Source organism: Ochlerotatus camptorhynchus, unplaced genomic scaffold (genome assembly GCF_037179485.1).
Source record: "Ochlerotatus camptorhynchus isolate MF236.1 unplaced genomic scaffold, CSIRO-AGI_Acam_v1.1 ptg000130l, whole genome shotgun sequence".
NCBI classification, from domain to species: domain Eukaryota; kingdom Metazoa; phylum Arthropoda; class Insecta; order Diptera; family Culicidae; genus Ochlerotatus; species Ochlerotatus camptorhynchus.
The window spans coordinates 651,079-676,365 of NW_027040620.1; the positions used below are offsets into that span (position 1 = coordinate 651,079).

The 25,287-nt window shown below is 38.0% G+C and overlaps 1 protein-coding gene across 1 annotated transcript in view; it reads right to left on the reverse strand.

The window, feature by feature from the left end:
- Positions 1 to 24,675, reverse strand: part of Fur1 (Furin 1) — a 650,713-nt gene extending 626,038 nt beyond the window's left edge. Inside the window, exon 1 of the mRNA XM_065220676.1 lies at positions 23,399 to 24,675. The gene's annotated coding sequence lies outside the window, so the exon portion shown is untranslated. The remainder of the gene's footprint in view (positions 1 to 23,398) is intronic.
- Positions 24,676 to 25,287: the final 612 nt, after the last annotated feature.

Genomic DNA, 25,287 nt, shown 5'->3' on the forward strand with positions numbered 1-25,287 from the left:
TGATGAGGATTTACAACGCTGAACAAAGAAACGGAGGATTTTCCTTGTTCTTCTCGGGTCGTATGTAAAAGTGTAATGCATTTTTGCGTTTGTTCACCCTGTATGGAAGAATTAATTTACTCACATCATCAAATCATGGACATAAACGCATTGGATTAAAGGTTGTTATGTTTTGAAGATTATTTTGGGATTAATTATTCTAGGAACTGAGTTCCGATGGGTAAATAAATGAAGTGGGATAGGAAGATTACTTTGCTACTCAACAAAGATTGCTCAGGTCTAAACATCGTAGGAGTAATAAAATAGGAAAAGTTTCTCGAATGTTATCGTCTGATGTCACGAAAAGCCTCAGAAACTATTCGGCGAAATTACTTTCGATAAAGCTGGTCAAGTGGACAAGATCAACTAAATTGATGTAGAGCAGGGGTTGAAACTGTTGACGTGTTTTACTACACTCGCTTCGTTGTCGTGCGTGACAGTCTGTTTGTATTCGTACTCTCATGCTCTACCGTCGTTTCTCTTACACAACACAACCGGTAAAACAACATTCAAGCAAAAAGAAAATTATCAAATAACTATCATATGACATGTGTGATTTCGTTCTAATTCCTCAATTTGGTGTAAAATAAACCATGTCTGATCAGAAATGCTATTACTAGGACATCATTGCTTGCTATTTTCAGAATTCACACAAGCACAACATCAGCAGCTCTTATTATGAGAAAAACTAAAATACATACATACATTCGTGACGGTCTTCGGCGAAAATGTCGTATAACAAAGCCTATCATATGACATTTTAGTTTGGTACTGCTATTTGATATCTTGTTTTGCAAATGTCGGAAGCAAAGGCAGTCAATTATCACAGAAAATGTGTCGACTACGGTGACCGCTTACAAGACTGATGTAGAGAAATTTAGTTCGAAAATCTGTCGTTAGGTGGTACTAGCGTGTGCGATGGGTCATTTGTCCGAATGCCACTAGACCAAACACCATTGGTCTGAAATTATAAAAGCTTTACACTTTTCATTATACGCAGGGTTGGTAGCGATCACAGCTGTAAAAATAGTGATTTTAGTGACCATGCCAAATAAGTGACCAAATAGTGACTTATAGTTGTAAAAAAAGTGACTAAGGTCACTAAGAGAAAATAAATTTTTAATGTTTTAGACTTTTTCTATAAGTATCTCATAAACACTTATGTACGATACGAACATTTAAAGCGAAGAACTGCAAAAACCTGGAAAACCGGGAATCCTCAGGAAATGTTGTTTTTCCTTAAAATACCTGGAAGGCTCAGATAATTTAATAATTTTCTTACTAAGGATATTTTAAAGAAAAGAATGAATTTTAAAATCTACAGTGGACCAATCCTTCAATAACAAATAAATTTAAAAAAAAACAGAGGTTTGAATTTTTTTTCTTGGTTTGGAACATGCATATTTGCCAGAAATTTCAAATTTGATCTAGTTCTAGACTTAAAAGCTAAACTTTCAAGAATCTGGAGTCCAAAATCCATGCACAGTTTTGAAAGCTCGTGGAATTTTATTATAATTTCAAGCAGTGATGGAAAAGTTCGCGAAAACTCACTATGACTCGCGAACTTTTCCCTTGGTGAACTTCGTGAAATATCGCGAACTTTTCCAACACTGATTTCAAGGAAGTTCTTGGAAAATAATCTTTCAGAAAAACATCAAATGCAATCTGCTTTTAAGGTAGATCTGAGGAATTTAAATTTCTTGTGAAGCCTGATAGTTTTGAGTAGAATTTCAAGACACCCTGAATTCAATTAAGCATATTTTAATGAAAACTCTGAAAATTTCTGAGGAGCACAACTTCTTCAGAGCAAAATTACAGTTTGTGGGAGAAAACGAATCCGGAGCATAAGTCCTTGGAATCTTTTTGAAAATACTAAAATGAGGATTACAATTAAATCTGAAATAACTCCAGCACATCTTCAAAGGAATTCGGAAAATAAATTCAGAAGGATTTGCCAAACAAATTATGAGAAGAAATCTAAGGAATTTGTGGGGAGAAATGCCCCATGGAGACTTTCAATGTGAGTAGAATTCCAAGGGAAGGAATGAGATGCAAAAGGAAATCCGAAATGAATTCAATGAATATTCGGAATTTTTTTTCCAAAGGGTTTCTTATTGTGGAGAATTTCAAGGTAATTCCGAGGAAAACTAAAAGAAAATTGAATTCGTTTATTGAAATGTTGAGGAATATTTCAATGGAAATCAGAATGGGCTATTCTAAGGTTTTCAGAACTAGTTGAAAGTTCCCAACATTTTTCTGAAGTTAATGAAACTGCCTTGAACTTCCTTCTAAGTTTAAGAAACTAGCCGGATGCTCACAATACTTCTCATCAAATTCTTAAACTTCCCTGAACTTTATAGAACTTCCTAAAGCTTCTTCAATGTGTCTAACGATCATGGATCTCCTCTAAAGGTTAAACAATTTGCTGAACTTCTCTAAAATTCTTTTCTGAAATTCTCAATACTTCTCTAAAGTTTCTGCAGTTCTCATGAATGTAGTACTGCGCTGAATTTAATTGAACCGAACTTTTAAACGTATGTGAAGACCTCAATTAACTTTTTAGCGTCTCTGAAGTTATCTGAAAATCTAGGAACTGCTTTAAATTTCCCACTAATTTTCTGAAACTAATGTAACTGGCCTCTCCATTTTTTGAAGCTTACTTAACTTCTTTCAAATACTCCCGCATGTTGCTAATGTTCATAAAAATTCCTGAAGTTCGCGGATCTCCCCTTAAGCTCCATAGATTTCTATGAAGTTCTCGAAATGTTTCTGAAGACCACTTTTGTGCTCCCGCAATTTTCATGGAATTAGAACGAAATAGGGGAAATGGCTCTAAGGTTGGCTTATGGATCTAAGATTGGACCCATCGCTAAAAATCTGCTATTTATCAATTTTATCTAGATTAACGCGTCATTGGGACGGTACTAATGAATATTTTTGGTTGCTATTGAAAATTTAGTTCGATTGCTGAATTTATGTATGGGCCCAAATTAGGGGCATTTAGGCCGACATTACATCCATTTCCCCTAGTTCTATGATTTTCACTGAAGTTCTCAGGATTTTTTAGAAGTTCATGAAACTTCCCTTAAATCGACACTAGTTTAAAACTTCTTCAATAGTCTAGACTTTCCTTGTGGTATTAAAACTGCCTAAATGATTATTAAATTTCCTTAAAATTCTCTAGACTGCCCTGAAATTTCAGTATTTTTTAAGAACCCGCAACTTTACAGAAATTCAAGGATTTGCCTTGAAGTTTCGACAATTTTCCAAAAGTATTATAACCATTATAAACGCTCACTTATTTTCCCTGAACATATCTATGGTTACCTGAAGTTCTCTAAATTTGTTCAATAATACGGCAAATTTTCTGATATATATTCATAATTCCCTGACGCTTCTGACGGTTTTCGGATCAATCATAGAGTTACCCCCTAATTCCACGGAACTCCTTGTAAGTCTCTGCAAATTTGCTTAAAATAATGGGATTATTCTGAAGCTATCTGATCGTCCTTGAAGTACTCGGAACTTCGCTGAATATCATGAAACTATCTAAAAGTATCTAAATTTATTAGAAGTTCTCTGGTTCTTGAAGATATCACTGCTTGCTAAAAGTTCTCGCATTTTTTTTTCAGTAATGGAACTTCGTTGATTTTCTCTAATCAATTAAGCTAAGTTTTCGCATTTTTTTAAGTTCTTGAAATCTCTACGCCTTAAAATACTCTCAAGTTTTTCGGATGCTCATATGATTTTAATCACGTTCCAGAAATTCTCTCGGAGCTTTGCTGAAGTTTCCGGAAATTCCCAGAGTTTTCCGCAACTTCTTTAAGGTTTCTACAATTTCCTTGAAATTATTTCAACTGCCCTTTGATTCTCCAATCTGTCTTGATGTTCTCGAAGCTTCCCTAAAGCTCTCAATTCTATTGAAGATCTTGGTTCTGCTGCTGGAATGGAATTCCCGTAAACACCTTTTAATTTCTCTGAAATTCTCTGGACTTCTGTGAAGTTTCTGAAATATTTCTAAAGTTTCCATGAATTCTCTGAAGGACTCTGTACTTCCCTGAAATTCTCGGAATATCTTAAGGGTTCTCGATTTTTTTTCAACACATCATGGAACTATCCTGAATTTTTCTAAATTTACCGATTATAGATCTTTAAACTACTCCAAAAGTCTGGACTAAAGCTACGGAAACTGCTCTTAAGATCTGAAGAAATTCCCCAAAAAATCTCTAGATCTAACTTTTCTGAGGTACTAAAACTTCTTAAAAATTTGCACAATGCCCCTCATGTTTCCTATATTTCTCATGTTCGCTTGACACCTGTGAAGAGATTCTAGGAACTTCATATAAGTTCCCGAAAATTTTCGGATGCTAAAAGAACCGCTTTGAGGTTCTTAAAGCTTCCAGTAAGTTCCCCATATTCTCAGCGTATTAACTTCCCTTATGTTAACACTTCCCTGAAATTCTCAGCATTTCTTTCCGTTACTCAGAACTTCTCCAAAGTTCCAACATTTACAAACTTGAAATAAATCATTTATTTTTTCCTTGATTCTGGCACTTTGAATATTTTTAATATCATGAACTTGTACATGGAATACGAAACTTCAAGATGTTGAATAATTTTAGATCGTGGACTTACTCAAATTAAGTAAGTTTTTTAACTTTATTAAGTGAGAAATTAAGTAAGTGTTAAACTTCAACATTCAATGGATTTGATTGTAAAGCTGTTTCTTTAAAACTGATTGCCATGTCTTAAAAACGTTTTGGTAATTTGCTGTTGTTTTTGATCCACCAAAAAAAGCACATTTTTAACGCATTTAAAAAATAGCTTTTTTATTATAAACCTGAAATGTATCCGTTAAAGTACTGGAAAACCTTGGAAAAATCAGGTAATTTTATTTAGAAAAATAAGTAGACACCCTGTAGATAGCGAAAGACGATTAAACGCCACAAAGCAAAGAATGATCAATCTTGAAATAAATTCACGCTAAAAAAGTTGAAAATAGTGACTGATTGCAAGAAAAAGTGACTTTAGTGACTTGGCCTTAAAAAAGAAACGTTTTAGTGACTGGCTTGAAAAAAGTTACCAAGTCACTAAAAAGTGACTCGCTACCAGCCCTGCATACGGCATCAGTAAAGTTTAAGAAAAGATTGAGCAGCAACATAAAAAAAGGCAAGAATGATTGTTACAATATGAAAGAACTACTCATGGAAAAATCTGCTATGAAAAAAGTTTAAACTAGAAATGTCTTCATGCGAAAATTATGCGATGAGAACAACTCATAATTGAGTCGGTTTCGACTCGAACATTGGATGGAAAATTGGACTCCGTGAATGAGAAAAATTGTCCACCGTTTATAAGCTCTATGAAAATACACTGACTAGAATGTTCCTGGTTTTTCCTTATATTCAAGCCGACTCGTGATGAAAAACAAGAAAAATTTTACTCTCTCAATTTACAACCCCATTGCATAATTTGAGTCGAATTCAAATCAATTTGAGTTAGTCTCACCGACCGTGTGCTCAAATTTTAAATAAGAAAAAAAAAATCATCATTAGCTAAAAATTCCTCCCATGTTCTATATGAAAAATCTCGAAATTTATTGGAAGAATTTCTTGCTAAAATTTACCATTCGTGATTCGCGATCAATCATATAAATTCGAGATGTTTTTGCTTTTTTCTAGCGTGCTGGAGAAAACCTTACCTTAGTTCGAAGTATTTCTGGTTAATTGACAAAGTCATGTGGTATTCGGTCATTGTGAGAATTGTTATGTACCACTTCAATACTGTTACGCATTTGACCAGAAACTTTTGATTGCTGGGTACATTATCACAGAGCTTTGGAAATGATGTGTCTCTTAAAGAACAATAATTTATAGTGGTCCTGAAAAGAACCGTTTTGTCGTGATCGTTGAGTAGTGCTGAGCTATTAGGGTGTTCAACACAGATGAGGCTGGCGAGCTGTATGTTGTTTGGAACGAGAGTGACGCGCTTGGCATAGATGGCCCACAGCGACTCACGAAGATCTACTGAATCCGATCAGTAGCGGTGCGGCTTCTTTTTCCTTCATCGGTGAATGGACGCTCATGTAGGCTGCAGCTCGCTGCTTGCGGGCAGCCTTTCGTTGTGCACCGGAGAGCAATGTTCAATGTAGGATTGGGCGATCTCGGATCGATCTTTTTGATTTCGATTTTCGATTTTTAGGATCACTTTACTTTTTAAAAAATCGTAGAAATCGATCTTTCCGTTTGATCTTTTCGATCTTTAAAGAAGCAAACGAATGTAATTAATGAACATAGCCTCAAAATTAGCATCAGCATAGTCGATCCTAATGTCTTGATATGTTGCCTCTTTGAATATTACGCATTATGACGGTTAGGTTAACAACAGGGTTACTTTCATTCATTTCGCATAAAAAGCTGTTTAATGGAATAATGGAATCATGAGATATTATGATTATGATGATATTTTGTATTTGTAAGCAGCAAGAAGAGTTTGTATAGTTTGTGTATCATGCATAAAACCTGACAATTTCACTTTATGAGAGTCGTAATAAGCGATTTTACTATTTTCTTTCACTCACTCTAGATTCTTCGCGAACAGCGTTCAACGAAATGTTCAACGGAACCTTCGATCTCACCTGAAAACTTTTTGGAATTATGTGAATGAGCAACGAAAGGAGTCTGGCCTTCCATCGACTATGGTACTGAACGGCGAAGAAGCTTCATCCCCTCAGGACATTTGCCGTCTGTTCTCAACCAAGTTTGTGAGTGTATTCTCGGATGAGAACCTACCTGACGAGCACGTTTTTCTAGCAGCCAGTAATGTTCCAAGGTCCGGTCAATCTTTGGCAGCTATCAACATCGACCTCGCTATGATAACTAGGGCGGCTTCGCAACTGAAGTCTTCATTTAAGCCTGGACCTGACGGAGTTCCTTCCGTCTTTCTCAAGCAACACATCGATAGCCTGGTGGCTCCTCTCTGCCTTCTGTTCGAAATGTCCCTCTCCAGTGGGGTGTTTCCTTCCTGCTGGAAATCAGCTGAGATGTTTCCAGCGCATAAGAAGGGATGCAAAAGAAACATCGACAACTATCGCGGCATCACATCGTTGTGTGCCATATTTAAACTGTTCGAGTTGGTCGTTATGCAACCATTAGTCTCTCACTCCAAGCAGCACTTGAGCGAAGACCAGCATGGTGTTATGGCAGGGCGGTCGACTACTTTCAACCTACTGTGTCTCACCTCGTACATTACGGAGAGTATGACAGACCATATGCAAACAGATGTCGTCTACACTGACCTATCAGCCGCCTTCGACAAGTTGAACCATCCTATAGCGATCGCCAAACTGGATAGGCTCGGTATAAACCGCAGTCTCCTACGATGGTTCGCATCCTATCTATCTGATCGTCAGTTGGAAGTTGCAATCGACGACTGCCGATCTTCTTCGTTCCCTGCCACTTCGGGTATTCCGCAAGGTAGCCACCTCGGCCCGTTGATATTTCTTGTGTATTTCAACGACGTCAATTTCGTCCTCGACGGTCCACGACTGTCGTTCGGAGACGGCATGAAAATCTATATTCGAATCCGAGCCATCGCTGACTGCTACCTTCTCCAACTCCAACTCAACGCTTTTGCTAATTGATGCCAACTGAACCGCATGGTTGTAAATCCAACAAAATGTTCAGTAATCACGTTCTCACGGAAGAAACATCCAATTACATTCAGTTATATCCTAGAAGGCGTTGACGTACATCGTGTGAATCACATTAACGATCTGGGAGTCATCTTAGATTGTCAACTCACATATAGCCAGCATATCTCGTACGTGATCGACAAGGCATCCAGAACGCTCGGCTTCATTTTCAGGATAGCTAAAAGTTTCACGGACATCTACTGTTTGAAGTCACTTTACTACTACTCCCTCGTCCGGTCGGTGTTCACCACATCTCAGATTTCTACATCGAAAAAAAAATGATAAGATACACTTGATGTAAGGTAGAATCAGCACGATTTATTCAAATTGTTGCTCCAAAAACCACCTTTCAAAATTGAGTCACTTTTACAATTTAAAGCAACCCAGTCCAGCTTTCGCGATTGTTTATGCCAGTCACTTCCAAAACCTCTAAACTCGTAATGCAATTTACGATCGCACAGCTGTGCTGCTGCTCGACTTTTTCAGCTAAATATTCCCGGTCTACATTTAAAACTTTTTGCCCCTCCTCCCCCCTCCGGATCTTCCCCCCTATGCACCAAACCTGATTTGCACAACCACGCATCGACCGAAGGAATTCCCTCAGAACGATAAAATCACCCTGAAACGAAAAGAAAATACCGAAAACTTTCTACTGCCCCTGCAGCTACAAATACCGTACCGCCAGGTTGGGAGTCGTTGTTGTAAAACTGAAAACGTACATCAAACAACATAATTAAATTTTCACAGCTCGACTGGCACTAAAGCCAGGCGGGCGGGCGAAGCGAAAACTAAGACCCAGAACAGAGCGAAACTACACGACAGAGACCCAGTTGTTATATCAGGTACTTGTCCACAACAACAACGACGACAAACTGACTCAAGGGGAAGGTGGCTGCTCGTAGCTGCATCATATACAAGGTGCAACTTTGCGCGCAAAATGAATTTGAAAGATGCACACGTGCTCTACTTATTTCTTTTTGTCTTTTATTGTTCTTGCCCGTCGAGTCACATGCGAATGAAACGTTTTCCCTTGAAAGAAATGGAAAACTTTCTGATTGTCGCGGTTGGCTTCAGCGGCGAAGCGGGCCTCTACACGGTTGAAGCACGTCATGATCGATCGTGCTCGGAGCAAATCGGATAGGTGGTTTTCGAGATGCCATTTCGAATAACCCGCCAAGCCGACTTTTTTTCTGTCCGTGGACCTTAGAACGTCTATGTCAACCCTACACGGTCGCACAGCATCATCATCATCATCATCATCATCGTTGCCAGGGTGTAGCAGCCAGTAGTGTCCTCATTGCTTTTGCCATCTATCTCCCCCTGTGCTTTGCGAGATCGCTCTTTGCAATTTCATCTTTCGCTCACATCGTGTACGGTGTTTTTTTTTTTCTTGCCTTCGTTTTCAGTTTTGAAGAATAGGTAGGTTATCCAACTTACCTACTTTGAACGTGCTCGACAAACTGCACGGACACACAGCCGTACACTCTCAGGTTAAGACGTTGAAACACATGCACATATCTATGGTGGTACAAGACTTTTTGCTCATGTACTGTCTTTTCTTAACTTTGCTTTATTGTTGGAGGATTCATCTTTGTTCTTGATTTTTGTTTTTGCTTTGCTCTTAACATTTTTTTTTTGCTTTTCTCTAGATAGCACAGAAACTTTGGACTTTTCTTCTGATGCAAAATTGAGGCCATTTCGAATGCTTCTGTAACCAAATAAGGCAAATACATCAACATTTAATGTGAGTGTGATTTTTTTTTAACATTGGAAGTATAGTGAGGTCTCAAACACAGGAACACAAACAACAGAAAGTTTACATCTGCCCATATCGATTTGCATACCATTGGAAAGTTGTTTGACAATTTTCTCAAGTGTAGAATTGTTTTACTCAGCTTCGGCTGAATCCCGTCAAACAGTTCAGATTTTGGAATGCTTGTGCCCGCATGACTGTTATAAAATTTGGTTACATTCTTGTTTCGTCAGAGCATGTTTTATTGGATGTGAAGAACCAACTGAGTCATCAAAACTGTGCTTTTGTCGTTATTCTTCGGATTCGCCTGTGAAAATCTACGTCGGCAGTGAGCTGTACTGTTGACAGCCAATTAGTATGTGATGAACTGTTTGGTTCCTGTTACAGGTATCGCGTACTTTCTGTGGTTTTTTCTCAAACATATGTTGTTTCGGTTAGCCAGGTGAGTAAATTTTCTTGCTGATTGATGTGTTTTCCAAATTTCGATAACCTGTGCTGGAACAGAGTTTGTAGCTTCCTCTCACTGCCGAACATTATTTGCTGCTCTGTCAACCTCCATCGATTTTCCAACGACTGGGAATCCAGCAGTTACAAATATACTTTCCTTCTGCTGGGTGTCGATTCAATAATGAAAAATGAATTCCCTGATTTTCCAATCGTTTTTCTGAAAAATTCCAGACAGGGTTGAAATGATGGTCATAAAGGAAATCTAAATACACAGTTTTGTAACTAGGCTTTACTGAAAAATTATACCTTTATGGTTTGATTACTACGTAAATTGTAAAACTCGTCATTTATTAATAGGAACAATTTTTTATAGTTGTGGTAGTTGCTATTTTTGGTTCCTATCAGTGGCGTCCCGTAAACTCACTTTTTACCTGTGCACCAATTTTCAAAACCAGATTCAATGCCATATTCATACTCGAATCGGTTTAAAAATACACTTAATCTTCTAGTTTACTCGATATCCATCCATTGCAAGCAATATTTTGTTAATTGTTTATGTTTTGAGAGTTGGTGCACAGGTAGATTGATGTTAAGGAAACGCCACTGGTTCCTATAATAGAGAAAATTATTGTTTCTTATGGATTATACTACACTCTCCCCCCGAATAACGCGAACTCGGTCTACACGAATTCCATTTACGTTGGTCTCGAATGATTCCGTTTACGCGAGGGAATCGCGTAAATGGAGTACACGTAGCATATGGGATTTGACCTAATAGGGACCAAAATGAAATATCCCGCGATCCTGGACATATAGAAGGTTACTATCTTCGGCAAGATAGACCTAATGGTTGGTGAACAGAAGTTCGGAGTTTTCTCACTGCGCGGCGCTAGTGTGCTTGAATTTGATTCCCTAGTTCGTTATAACTTGAAATCCATGCAATAGATAGAAGTTCGAAATTTTCTCACTACGTGGCACTAGTGTACTTAAATGAGTGATTTCCTTGTTTTTGTGATATCTTGAAATCCTTGCCATCTACAGGGTGTCCATTCAAATTCCATTTTTCAATTCCCGTTTTTTCCCAGTTATTTAAAAAAAAACTCTACCTTAAACAAAAAAGGCGTTCAAAAATAATCCTTTAAAGATAATACAATATGCAGGGCTGGTAATTGGTTTATAAATAGTATTGACTACAATAACCATAAAAGTTACCATATAGTAGGTCGTATGAATAAAAGCGTTTACTTTACTTCTCCCATAAGAAAAGCACGAGAAAGTAAAGTAAACTCTTTTTATTCATACGGCTCAGTGACTTTAAAACAATAAAAAAGTGACCAATATTGACATTTATTGATCGGAACGATATTAACTGACATAATCCCAAGCCATCGAAACTTCCTCAAAGTACCAAGGCTGCAAAATTCGTGTCGATTCATAGTTGACATGGCTGGTTCTCAACAATGCAATGATCAATCGATATGATTCAGCCACCAATCGAAAGATATGGCTATCTAATTTTATTTTGAATAGACAGAAACCCAGTTGGACCTGGGTTTGGCCAACCGGAACGGAAAAAAAACCCGGAGAAGGGGAGAAGGAGCTCATCGATTCTTCCGGTTCGCCTCCTAGCATCGTGCTATAAGGTACCAGGCGATAACCAGGGTAGTTGATCGATAGCTCGATGACGTCATTTCGTTGGCGTCTGCAATGGAAAATTCTCATAGCAGGCGTTGACGATGGGACGTTGTCGAGTTGTTGAATAGCAACTATCGTGGTAACTCACCGATTACCTGTCGATCTGCCAAATTTGGAAAGACGTCTGCATTGAATTGTCTCATATAATAATATTCCGCCCACTATATCACAAGAAATTGCGAGTAGCTGAGTGGAATAGAGATAAGTTAAGCATTGGGTACAGGACCAAGTCTCCCCTGGGTGGTGCCAAAAGATGAGCGCAATAGAATCATCAAGTTGCCATAAGGCACGGAATGAGACTATTGCATGGCTGGGTAGTCAAAGTCTTTCATTCGTTAGTCATTTCAGGTGGATTAGAACAGGTTTAGGTTTAGGGTGGGCGTTGGCCAGATTTGGATTTTCCAGATGTAATCCTGGATAGGACCCTGTCAATGAACATCGCGTGAAAGTGGAACTTAATGAAGGCCTAAGTACTTTTTCGCAGTTTTTAGTTTTCGGATTTGAAAGATCGTCGGTTACAGTGGCCTGCTTACTGAGCAGAAAAACGCGGTCCCAGATCCTTACATATCAAAGAGATTTATGGTCAAATCGCTTGTGTATCGTGTATTTTGCGAAAATCGTTGTTGTCGTTGGTTCCGGGTTTGAATGGATACACAAATTTGAGCAACGGTATTATGTGATATGAGGGGCTCGGTGGCCTTAGAGCAACCGTTTTTGCTTACTGAGCAGAACCATCATGAGACTAATCTCAGGCCCATCCACATTAAAGATTCGTCAATCGTTTTATTTGTTAATATGACTACATGGTAATAACAGCAACTCGGTGATTAAAAAGGTGCTCGTCTGCCTAGTGGCAAACGTTTTTGCTTACTGAGCAGAAGACCGTGGGTTTAGTCCCAAGCTCCTTCGCGTTATATGATCGTTAGGACATCAATTCAGCTTATCGTTTACCAAAACGAACCCTGCTGCAAACTCAACCCTCTTATCCAACATCCCAGTGATTCCTCGTGGAAGTGCAGAGGTGTTCTCGGCTTCCATCAAAGCGAGTGTCATGTCAACACAATCCTTCCCATTCCTTTCTTGACCTGTGTTCGGGCGCGGCCGGCGCTGGTATTGCCTAATTTAAGATCACCAGTTTTTACACATTGAGGATGATTGCTAGTCCCAAGCATCGTCTATTGGTTCTCTGTGTAATTACAGCTGATCTGGCAGTAACAGAGTAGCAACCGTGGCCGGTCAATCAAGCTGAAGCTCGGAACGGAAAAAAACCCGGAAAAGTCCCTAGCAAAATGCGTGACGATTCATGTTGACATGACTGGTTCTCGGCAATTTGGTTACCACATCTTAAGATTGAGCCACTACTTGAAAGGTATGACTATCTACTTTCAAACGGAACAGACAAGGGGGTGGCCAATCGGAACGATAAAACCCGGGAAAGGTGGCTCTGTGGAAATTCGGATTCACCGGGAAAATGGTCAATTCCAGAAAGTAGACTTAGAGATCCGCGATTTTTTCTTAATTGCATACAATAATTAGCATAGAAGAAAATAGTCAACCGGGAAAATAGTCAACTCTTAAAAGTAGACCTGGAGATCCGTGCGTTTTTAGAAAATGCGAAGAACCCTCAGTTAAGAAGATATATTTCATTGACATATTGATTTGGTCCCCCGGTGTCCACTAAATGCCTTTCTGGATATCCGGATTCACCGGGAAAATGGTCAATTCTTAAAAGTAGTCCTAAGGCTGCGTGAGTTTTTTTTTCTAATTTGCATAAAATCATCAGGGTGGCAGTGAATTTCCATTTTGAAATTCCTGGTTTTCCTGGTCAATGATTTAAAAATTTCCTGGTTTTAAAAACCATGTATAGATTGTTCCAAAAAGTATAAGCACACTTTCAAAATAACAAAAAAGTCATGTTTTTTAAGTTTTAATAATTTTATTTGGCAAATCATATTTGTATTTGTATTTCAAATGATATTTTACTCTCGTTTAATCAACATATTTAATCATAGCCAAGACTCCTAACTTTTCCTCGAACATGACCCATTAGCTTCTGCACAGTGGTACTTTACACCATTTTGACCACTTTTGGTCAATCTTTTTTGAATTTTTGGATGTCGTCCGCTGGTTTTATTAATTTTCGAAGCTTTGCTTTGGTTAAAGCCCAAAAAGTCTCGATTTGCCGTGCCTCCGGGCAGTTCGGCGGATTCATGTCTTTCGGCACGAAACATACATTTTGAATTTTATACCATTCTAAAGTGTCCTTTGCGTAATGACATGACGCCAAATCAGGCCAAAATACTACTTGACCTTCGTGCTGCCTGATCATCGGCAACAATCGCTTCTGGGGACATTCCTTAACGTATTTCTGAGTGTTCATCGTCTCCGTTGTGATGTACGGACTAGATGTTTTACCACACTCGCATATTGCCTGCCAAACCATAAACTTCTTACCGAATTTTTCGGTAAAACTTGCCTTCTCCGTTTCGGGGATGTCCTTGCCTTTGCTTACAGTATAGAATTGTGGTCCGGGAAGCGATTTGTAATCTAGTTTCACGTACGTTTCGTCGTCCATTATTATACACCCATAATTTCGACACAATAACGAATCGTAGAGTTTGCGGGCCCATGGTTTCACGGACGCGGCCTGTTTTGGGTTCCTTTTGGGTTTTTTCTGCTTCCGGTATGTTTTTAGCCCAAGTCTTTCTTTGGCACGCATGACGTTACTCGACGTTACCCTAGTTTTTTCGCAACATCCCGAACGGAAGTCACTGGTTTTCGTTTGTAGGCATCCCTGATCTTTTTATCGATATCCGGACTTTCAGGACCGGATTTCCGGCCACTCTTCGGCGCATCTTCAAACGTACACTGTTCTCTATGTTTTTTAATCGCAGTTCGTACCGCTCCGACGCTTACACCCTCTTTCTTGGCCAATTTTCTCAAGGAGAGTCCGCTCACAGTGCACCATTTGTGCACGATACTTTTTCGTTGTTCCGGAGTAAGACCACGCATTTTGACAGGAAACACAAAACTGAGCACTTTTTTGATGCTATGTCATTCAGAAATGAGCAAACAAAAGGACGCAGCCAAAACATGTTGAAATATTTCATTATATTCAAAGTGACCGTTAAAATAAGGTGTGCTTATACTTTCTGGAACAGTCGTTATTTAAAAAACAATTTTTAATAAAAAAAATAAAGTGAATCCTTGTACCATCATTCTTTGCGCAATGCGGAATTTCAAACCAAAATAGGTAGGTTCTTGTGAATGCCCGTGAAATCTTTATCTGATTGTTTGCTGTAAAGAAGCTAGTAGGGAGCCGTGCTACTTCGTCGTATCATGGCGCCTATTTCCGTTCTATTTATGTGCTAAAACTATAATAGCAAAGCGTTTTCACTCATGTTTTTGCAAAAACATCTTTGCTTAAAAGATTAATTACGATTGACACTGACGAAGAAAAGCTGAGATACGACGGACTAGCACGGAGCCCTATCTAATGTCTGAAATTTAGAGATCTATAAGCCCCTAAATCTTGAGATTTCTGTTTTTGAAACTGCGATTTTTTTTAACTTTATTATTAAGATTTTTAACCAACGGGCTAGTTTATCTCAAGGTGAAATTGCGAAGTGTGATATGAATGAGGACTCTTTTAACAAACCTTTGCTTCTAACAATTTTACAAATTTCCAGTTCGTTTAGATTTTCCGCAAATTGTCAACGATTAAGGATCTTATTTAGCAGAATTTGGATTACAATATGATTTCAAAATCATATGATTAAAAGATTTCATAAACAAGGCTGGTTTAATAACTCTTATTATTAAAAAGACTGACTGCTTAGAAACTCCCTAAAGTTCGTAGAACTTCCCTGAAGCGTTAAGGTCTTTCCTCTTTCCTGAAGGGTTCATTGAAGTTTGTATTGCCTGAATTTCATGGGACTTCCCCGAAGTTCGAAGGACTTTTTTTAAGATCTTAGGATTTCCCAGAAGTTCGGAGTTTTCTGAAATTCATAGGAATTTCTTAAATATCGTAGAAGTACCACGAAGTTCGTAGAAATTCTCAGAAGTTCGTAAAACTTCCTTCAAGTTCGAAGAACTTTCTTGAAGATCTGAGGACTTCCCTGAAGTTTGAAGGACTTAACTGAATATATCTTCTTCTTCGCATTTCAAGCTTATTGCATATCACAGCATAACTGAATATATGAGGACCCTAAATTTAGAAGAGCTTCCCTGAAGTTCATAAGGCTTTAAATATCGAAGGGTTTGTGGGTCTTTCCTTAAGCTCCCATGAATTTCGTAGGACTACCTGTAGTTCAATCGACTTCTCGGATTTTCTAGAAACTTTTTTGAGCTTGGAGAACTATGTTAAGTTCAGAGGACTTCCCAACAGTATTGAAGACTTCTCTGAAGCTCGGAAAAAATCCATAAGTGTCTGTTCGGCCATGAACACAATGCAATCAGGTGTGGACTGGATCGGAACGCCAACAGTGTAGTAATGGCCCGAGGGTAATGTGCATCACGAAAGAAGAAAGATCTGGGGCCATGAAAAGGGCCGTTTGTGACACAATTACCACGGAACCGATGAAGGACACGGATGACCAGGATGGACTAGTGAAAGAAGTTCGTTGCTGCTCTACTTTGATTTATTGTTCTCTACAGGAAAGTGCTGCTCCTGAATGCAGCACCGCTGGGTACAATTATTGCTGCTGCTAGTCTGCTTCCGGTTTCTTCTGTTACTGCTTCTGTATTAAGTCACTTGTAGACTGCTGGTTTACTAATGAACGATACGCGTGAACAGGCCCGGTATATATACACACTCGCGACCCGACCAAACACCAATCACACGCGCCGTCGTAAGGAAAAAATATTCTTCTTCTTCTTTGCATGGAATGTTCTAGAAACAAATTGCGTCGTAGGAAATTTCACTTCTCGCTGGGAGCGTTTGATCGCGGACAGTGTCATAGGATTATCCTTAAGTTTTAAGCAATGCCTAAATGCCGTAGAAGTTACATTAAATCTGTAGAAAATTCTGTAAAATTCTTAGTTATTCCCCAAAGATTAAAGGACTTCCCTGAAGTTCGTAAGACTTCTCTGAAATTTGTAGAACTTCTCTGAAGGTTCGGAGAGATTTCCTGACCGTCGTAGGTCATCACAGTAGTTCACAGGATTATCCTGAAACTTGTAGGACTTTCCCGAATTTTGTAGAACTTGCAAGTGCCTTATCTGAAGCTTTTAGAATAGAATTTTTATTGAACATAGTAGTTAGTTACGCGTCGGCACTGCTTAAGTCTGCTATCAATTAAGCACAAATCATGCATGCAACTGATTCGAGAAAAAAATTAAATTAAAAATAAATACAAAATATACTTACTAAATTATCTAGGTAAATTTTGTTGATCAATGGCTAGTAGTGTGAAAGATTTAGCTTGAACAAAATGGTTAGTTTTGACCTGATTATAAAAAGAAACTTTGACATACATAAAATTTAAAACCTATTTAAATTATACAAACAAGATTATTTTCCTAATGGACTTATGAAATTCCTGGTCTTTTCCCGGTTTTTCTTGGTGAAAATAAATTCCCGACTTTTTCCCGGTTTTCCTGGTTCACTTGCCACCCTGGAAATATCAAAACTGAGGCTTTCGTAGTGTGTAGTTTGGCATTCTTCTCTAAAATACCTTGGTATCATCCGTAGAATTCCTTGGATATTCACGTCAAATTTCCATTGGAATTTTCACTGATAATTCATTAAAGACTTCTGAAAATCTAGCACAGACCAATATCTTTGAAAAGTTTCCAAGGTGCAGAATTTATTATCGAGAAGAGGAAGTTTATTTTCCCCGATTTGTCCTTGAAATTTAAAACATTCCAAGTTTGTTGCCCGGTGTTTTAAAATTCCTTGAAAATGTCCGGTTATAATTGTTTATTTTTTAACAGGTATGCATAACCACTGTAGACTTCCTTAGTGAAAAGTACTCAATTTAAACATTTTGATGATATTTTTTTGCACACCCTATATTGGATGGGAGAAAGTGACTATTTTTAGGAAAATAGTGACTTTTTGGCATAAAAGTAACTTTTTAGTGAATGACTTCAAAATAGTGACCAAGCCACTAAAAAGTGACCAACTATCAGCCCTGTACTACTTTCCTCAGATATGTACAAGTGCTTTCTGGAATTTGTTTCATGAAATATCACAAGGACCAATAACCCATGAAGAGTGGTCCAGTACAGTGATTCAAGCGTTCGATACATTTTATGTAAAGCACACATATGTCCTGGATGTTGATATGATTGAGTGATGTGTGAAAGAAACTGCAACCATCTCGATATAAATCTACAAAAAAAAGCCTTACTTATTCGATTAAAGATCTCAGCAAGTTCATTACCCATTTCTTACCTCGATTTGCTCCATGATACGAGAAGAGGTCCTTGGAATAACAATGTTCTAACCATTAGAAGTTGTTGTCTGACTGTTTCCGAACTTCACGCTAGGGGCAGACATTCATCCAGTTGTCTTACATCTTACATATAAAACAATTGTCTTTAATCCCACTATATTGTTTTTCCTTAGGTTCCGCAAAATAAAATCCAGATAATACACTGAACCATACGCTAATTCGCGGCCAGATTCCTCCGGTGGGAAATCGCAAAAACAGTAAGTTATTTTTATCTCAATTGCAACACAGTACTTTAGTGTTGCCAAAATCAAACGGATTTATTTTTAAATTTAATTTAATAGAGAAAATGGCTCTAATGTTGACCTATGGATCTAAGATTGGGCCCATCGCTAAAAATCTGCTATTTATCAATTTAATCTAGATGAACGCGTCATTGGGACGGTACTAATGGATATTTTTGGTCGCTATTGAAAATTTAGTCGATTGCTGAATTTATGTATGGGCCCAAATTAGGGGCATTTAGGCCGACATTACATCCATTTCCCCTATAACGTTGATTTTGAACCACAGTCTTCTTTATGACATAGACGTTATTGACATAGACGTTATTGACATAGACGTTATTGACATAGACGTTATTTACATCCGTTTGATTTTGGTACGGTGCCAAAATCGAACTCTGTTGCAAAATCGAACAGGTACTGTATCTGTAGCATCACAATACATACTTAGCTGAGTAGTTAATTTCCTTTGCTAACCTTGAAAACCTGAATACTCAATAAAGTCACTCTATGCTGTTTAGTCAATGCTTGTCTACGTATCTTTGATCTAAAATTTCTAGTCCAAGCAACCAAAAAAATCCGTCCAAGCAAGACCATTAGCCGAAATTCTTAGTGAGTTGATTCGCTGAGCTATTCAGGCCGTTAAGAACACAATAAGGAACAAGAACTACGAGTACAGTGAACTCTCTCCAACTCGGCATTAAAGGGATGATCAAGTTACAGAATTATTGAGTAATAGAATTACAATCTCATTCAAAATCGCTATCACATTAGCCACGAAATTCATGTTTGCTATGGTTATATAACTCGACATCCAGTTAGTGGACATCAAATTGTGAAGAATTGACTGGGACACAGCTGGATCGAAGGATAAATTTTGTCAGACGCGATTAGGTGTAAGATCTATTAATTTTAAATTTTGCAAAAACTTACAACGTTCAGCGTCTACGGAGATGGATTTTTATCAAACCGCAGGGACTCAGTTCAACTCAAGAATGTGCCAACACCCAGTGGGAGCAGAATTTAGATTACAGCCAAATCCTCTAAATATCATTTTATTCGAGTAATTTTTGCTCAGCGTGCAAAAATGCAACATCAAGCATTAAGCAACCACAAGTTCGCAACTCTGTTTGAAATTTGAAATGAACAACCATCCTCAAACTACACCGAGTAATTAGGTTGTTTGAAACTAGCAAAGCCAGTTATACTTATTAATAACAGGGTAGTCAGTGACTATTCATTTTGAAATTCACGGTTTTTTTTTTCCCGGTTCAAATCTTAAACATTTCCCGGTTGTTGATATTCAACAAAAAACGAAATTGTACGCATTTTTTAAAACGTTGCCAACTGTAAATTTTCAGTGAATATTTGTGAGGAAAATAAAAACCAAATTACAGAAAGTGTTAGAAGTGTTGAGTGCTATAGGAAAAATTCAACTCTATGAGTCACTTAATGTATTCAAAACAATTTATTGATCTTTCGACATACTTTGAAAATCGAATCCTACCACTTTTTATGCTCGATACATCTTATGATTTCAAAGCAGGTTATAAGACAGAATTGTGAAGAATAAGAGATTTAATTAAAAAAATGATTCAGAAAAATGAACCTGATACAAATGAGATTTAGAGAACATTGATAGTGATATCGGATAAAGAAAATGTGTATTCACTCCATTGTCTATACAAAACATAAACATTAACCTTTCAGTACTCGGCTGATGTACAAAGTTAAGCACGAAAAAATATATGTGAAACCTACTGACGTTTGAGTTCACTCAACATAAAAAAACTATACATGGTTCATGAAATTTAATACCCACGACCAATAGACCAATACTTGAAAAAAAAAATACTGAAAGAATATTTACTAAAAAGATAGATTCCCAAGATTCTGGGGCTTTGAAATTTGTGTTAGAACTTTTCTTCGAAATTTGGGATTAATAACAACCTTCGTGATGCAAGATTTGGAGAAAAAATAGTTAAAATGTGAGAGTTTAAAATTTTTCCAAGATCACAGATTTGAAGATGAAAAATAACATATTTATTAAATAGTCTTGCAGTCATAATTGTCAAGGCTCTGAAGCATTTTAAGGGTTATAACAAATTACAGAACAATCGATAGAACCTTGCGGGCAAACCCTGGAATTTGCAGTAAAATTTAAAAGTATTCAAAGTGTTGATTTCAAACAACTATTGAGGAGGATTCCCACATAGTTTTCGAAAGAGAATTTCTGAGCAGAATTCCAGAACTATTCTGACATGAAGTTCTTAGAAATTGTTAGAAGTTCTAAATTAAATTATTAGGTACTGTTTGAAAATTCCAAAGGAGAATTCAACAAGACATAGAGTTCTAAGAGTGTACTGGCGATAATTTCAACCCTAGTGTGATAGATGTAGCAGAGCTCCAACAAAATTTATTGCAAAAAATTGCTAATAACTAGAAATAAACTCTTTAAAATACTCCAAGGGGCTTCTAAATTGTAATTCCGAATTTCGAAAGATTTATGCTGTTTTGAATAGAGTTAAAAGAATATTTTGAAAAGGATTTCAATGAAATCAAAGTCTCCGAATAGGTTTAAGGGACAATTTCTTAGAAGGGGTTTCAAGGAAAATCCAAAAAGAATTCAACGGTAATTATTACGCAGAGTGTTTTCTGGTTAATTTAAGAATAATTCTATAATAATTGAGAGCAAAATTCCAAGTTCATTCTGAAATTCATATCATAAGAATTTTGAATAAAAAAACCCCGGAAAAAAATAGTTCAGTTTCAGTTTTTACAAATATTTGTTTCTTAAGTTCAGCATCTTCAATATTTTGTTTTAAGGCCCATGCACTTTGCATCTGAAATTGATTCGCAAAAATCAATTTGAAATGTTGCTGAGTGTGTGAAAAGAACATTTTTTGAATTGCTAGGTGATTCTGAGTAGAATTTTATGGGAATCGAGAATTCTGAGATTTATAAACAGAATTTGAATTTCAAATCAAATGGAGAAGAGTTTGTAAGTCTAAAAAAGGAAAATTTGTACTGAAATTTTGAAAATATTTGCAAAGGAATTGAAGGGAAGATTCCGAGGACATAAGTGTGAAAAGAGTTCCCATGGTATTTATTGCGAGATGAAGAAGAATCTTCGGGAGAATCCCATGACTATGCCGAGAAAAATTCTAAGATAATTATGGCAAAACAAAAACTGTTTGTTGCTTTTGAATAGGTTAATATTAAACCATATGGAAAAGTGACACATAGGGGAAATGTCTCTAATGTTGGCCTATGGATTTAAGATTGGGCCCACCGCAAAAAATCTGCTATTTATCAATTTTATCTAGATGAACACGTCATTAGGACGGTACTAATGGATAATTTTGGTCGCTATTGAAAATTTAGTCGATTTATGAATTTATGTATGGGCCCAAATTAGGGACAGTTAGGCCGAAGTTACATCCATTTCCTCTAAGTCGATAAAGTCGAAAGATCACGTCGCAATTGTCCTATTATTTAAATGGAAGTAAATCCCTGCACTTAAAGTTCTGCGTTTTAATGTGGTCTGTGTTAAGGATTATCCGGATCTTCCGAAAGGCCAGTTTGTGGTCATTTCATGGTCCACATTGAATAAAAAAAATATGGATAGTGGTTGTCCTGGGTCTGGAGTCTAGATTCTATCTGGACCAAGCTTCATAGACTATGGTAATTCTAGGGAAAATTCCACGATGATTCTGAGGAGGATTCAAGGTCGGAGATGAATTTCAATAGGGTTCTGATGTGTGATTGTAAGGTAATCACGAGAAGAACAAAATATTGCATTCTCGGGATAGTTTCAAAATAATGCTGGGCAAATGTCTAGGAAATCATGACGATTTCCAATGTAACTCCGAGAAGAATACCAATGAAACTGAATTTGCAGGTATAATTGCGAAGCAATTCTCAGAAGAAATTCAAGGGAACTACAAGGATTATTCTAAGAAGGATTTCTAGAGAATTCTGAGGAGCATTCCATGTGAATTTTAAAATAATTTGTAGCAGAGCTCCTAGACAATTTTGAGCAGAGCTTCAACATTTTTCTTGGGTACATTTCACTGGAATTCTAAGGAAAGTTCATGTGAATTTAAAATAGAATTATGGAAGAAAACTTTACAGGATTCTTGAGATAATCATAAAAAAAGAAAAGAATCTTAAATCAAAAATGCAGTTGCTTGATCTGTTAATAAGTTCATTGCCAATGATTATGATTAATGAATAGTTATTAAATAATGTGAAGCACATGATTAAGAATAGTGATTATTATCATTAACATTAATCTATAAAACATCATGAGTAGTATATATGGTTAATCATCACTCTTATTAATCAATTGTGCTTAATTTTATGATTAATCACTAACGCTTTAGGTAAAATTTGCTTCAGGTTTAAGATTTGAACAGTAAAATTCTCCATGGGATTCCGAAAAACATTTTCATTTGATTGATATTCGAACAATATTTTTATGTGGTCAGACAAGGATATTTCAATCGTTACTTGCTCAATTTTAATACTTTCAGATAAGCTGGCGTTACCTAGAGATATATCAAGAACCCTGACTCTGATTCTAAAAACCAATTGACTAACTGGTTTTAGTCGATTCCGCTCTCGTACTCCAGGATAGTTTTCGGTTTGATTTACCATGAGTAAATTTGATCCCAAAATTCCCTACTAATTGAGGTTCTTCTACATGGTGTTCTATCACCAATCACAAGCTTCTGCTTGTCTCATTTCACCGCAAATTAATCCCAAAATGCCACAACACACGTAACAATTCCGGTGCGATTCACCAAACCACTAAAACTTCAACATTAACCGTAGGTATACCTTTTTGGTTCTATTTTTCCCGGCCAGAAGACTCCTCTCCGGCCGAAAAACCCGGCAGTTTCTCGATGTCGCACACACAAACAATAAAACCGAAACGCTAAAAATGCACTTGCCTACATGCCGTCGTCGTCGGCTTCTTCCTCCCTCATAGAAATTTTATACAACACAAATTCCCAACCAACAAACGATGCACCGTCGCTTCGGCACACGAAAACCATAACCACGACTCAACTCGGTCGAACGCACGTACCTTTACATGAATACAATCAACACGACCACAAGTAGGTAGTGGCCCCGGATCGGTCCTCCTCTGCTTCTAGGTGGGCGCTCCTTTCCCGATGTGTGTCGGTATTATAAAATTTATCTTCAATGATTATTTTGTTTACTTCTTCTTCCTGCTACACGACGAGAGCTACTGTCGTGATTTCTGTTGTTATTGTTGATATTACTCGTTGTTGTTATTGTTCTTCTTCAGCGCGACGAACACGAACACACAAGACCACTTACACACAGATAAATCCAGCCAGAACACGTTTAGGATAGCGATGTTAAAAAAAAATCTATTAACTCTTTCGGCACGCAGAAACTCGCATCAAAGCGGAACGTCAAATCACGCACATTACAACAGTGACAGGCCTCAATCTATCGTTTTGTAAAAAACTGAGATGATTGTGTTATTGCTGATGCTGTGGTCTTCGTACAAACGTCAAACAACACCACTTCTTCTGCTCATTGCCTTCTTCCGAAACCCGAATGCGAATTGGATGGACGACAAACGAAAATACCGTAACACTGACACCTTTTTTCGATTGGAAAAAAAATTATGTTCAAGATGCGTTTCTGACATCCAATTTAATTTCTTTTCAATGAAAACTCACACACATTGGCCACTTTTCCGACTCCCAACGACACACGGCGCCACGGCGGTCTGATTTCTTCTCCAAGTTTCGGACGTCTTTCGTGTGTAGTCCCGAAAACAAAAAAAAAGAACACTGGCGACGAGGAAAATGATTTCGCTCTTTCCTTCTCCGAACTCTCACCTCACCACCACTTCCAGAACCGACGGTGGTGGCTATTGTCTGTCAATTTCCGCAACCGCAACAACCAATCTCGCGCGGGGGCACCGTTTTCCCAAAAATGACCCCAACGAAAGTGTGCCCGGAAGATTCCGAAGCGCGCAGTAAACACTTCAATTGACGGCGGAAAATAAAAAAAACTCCACTCGAAAAGGTCAAACTGCCTGGCCGCGCGACGACTACGACGGGGATCCGCTAATCAATCTCGTTCTTCATCTCTTTACTTATTTGCCTCTCTGTCTCACTTCCGCGCACACCGCACACAATACTTTTTTTGCCGTCCCGTTTCCACACACCGCTTTCGCCGTCGTCGTGCTCCACTCCGCGTAGTTAACTACTTTCAATATCCAAGAGAAGAACCTGACTTGCCTTGTCTTGGCAGGAAAACCAACAACCACAAAACGGTCAATCGAACAAACGAACGAACGAACGCACGAACGGGGGGACACATCCAATCCCGTCAGCTGATCCGAAGTGACTGAAACGATTCGCCGACGTTCGAGCCGAACGGATCCCGTTCCGCTTTGCTCTGGCTGGATTGGAATTTTTGCGCCGTTTCCGCCATCGCACACTGTTTACTGCACGGCGAAAGGGGACGTGTGAGTGCGTTCCTGAAACGACTTACACACACCTGTCAACAACGCACAGCAGGCATGGTGGGTGTGCGTGTGTTGGGAGTTTTGTTGAGAACGGACAAAGTGTCAAAAACGAGAAGAATCTGCGGGAAAGTAATCGCCTGATGATTCGATTTCAAGCAAGCAATTAGATTTGAGTGCGGTGCACAGAAACGACATCTTACGGGTTACCTTGGAAGCCATCAAGTGAAGAGAGACGAGAGAAACTGAGCGGGAAACTTTCTATCGAAACACGTGGTTGACGGTCGGTTTATTTCACGATTTGAAAATTAAAAAGCATTAAATTTTTACAAGACGTTTCTGATTCAACTGATGAAACAGTAATTATAATTAATTTCTTCACATGACCTCACCGCCACTTAATGATGGTAGGGGGCGGTGAGTGTTTTGATTGATTTATTTCCTTTATTCATGAGATTTTCAGCCGG